The 306-nt window shown below is 30.7% G+C and overlaps 1 protein-coding gene across 1 annotated transcript in view; it reads right to left on the bottom strand.

Moving 5' to 3' along the window:
• Window positions 1-306, bottom strand: part of pnp5b (purine nucleoside phosphorylase 5b) — a 9,155-nt gene that overhangs the window by 1,029 nt on the left and 7,820 nt on the right. The gene's annotated exons all lie outside the window — the stretch shown is intronic.

Raw genomic sequence — 306 nt, 5'->3', positions numbered from 1 at the left:
TGCTTATGTCTGAGAAGCTATTTCATACATTTTCTCGCTCCATCTCTGTCACTCAAAGAAATTATTTGGATTCAAAATAAGCTCAAATCAACATCACAACTGACCCTGCACACTTATTTTTTAAATTCTTTTTTTTTATTACACTACATTATCCAAAGCATCAACACAAAATACAGAACAATTACAACTTTCCATCCTGAACGTATATAATAAAGTTAAAATAATAATAAAATAATTATATATATATATATTGTTACGTATCCGGTCCATGAACTTCCGTCTGCTAGCCATCAGAGGTCACCCTTT

Source organism: Sinocyclocheilus rhinocerous, unplaced genomic scaffold (genome assembly GCF_001515625.1).
Source record: "Sinocyclocheilus rhinocerous isolate Xijiao unplaced genomic scaffold, SAMN03320098_v1.1 scaffold1904, whole genome shotgun sequence".
In the NCBI taxonomy this organism is placed as follows: domain Eukaryota; kingdom Metazoa; phylum Chordata; class Actinopteri; order Cypriniformes; family Cyprinidae; genus Sinocyclocheilus; species Sinocyclocheilus rhinocerous.
The sequence above is the reverse complement of the archived record's forward strand: the minus strand, read 5'-3'. Positions and strand labels throughout refer to the sequence as shown.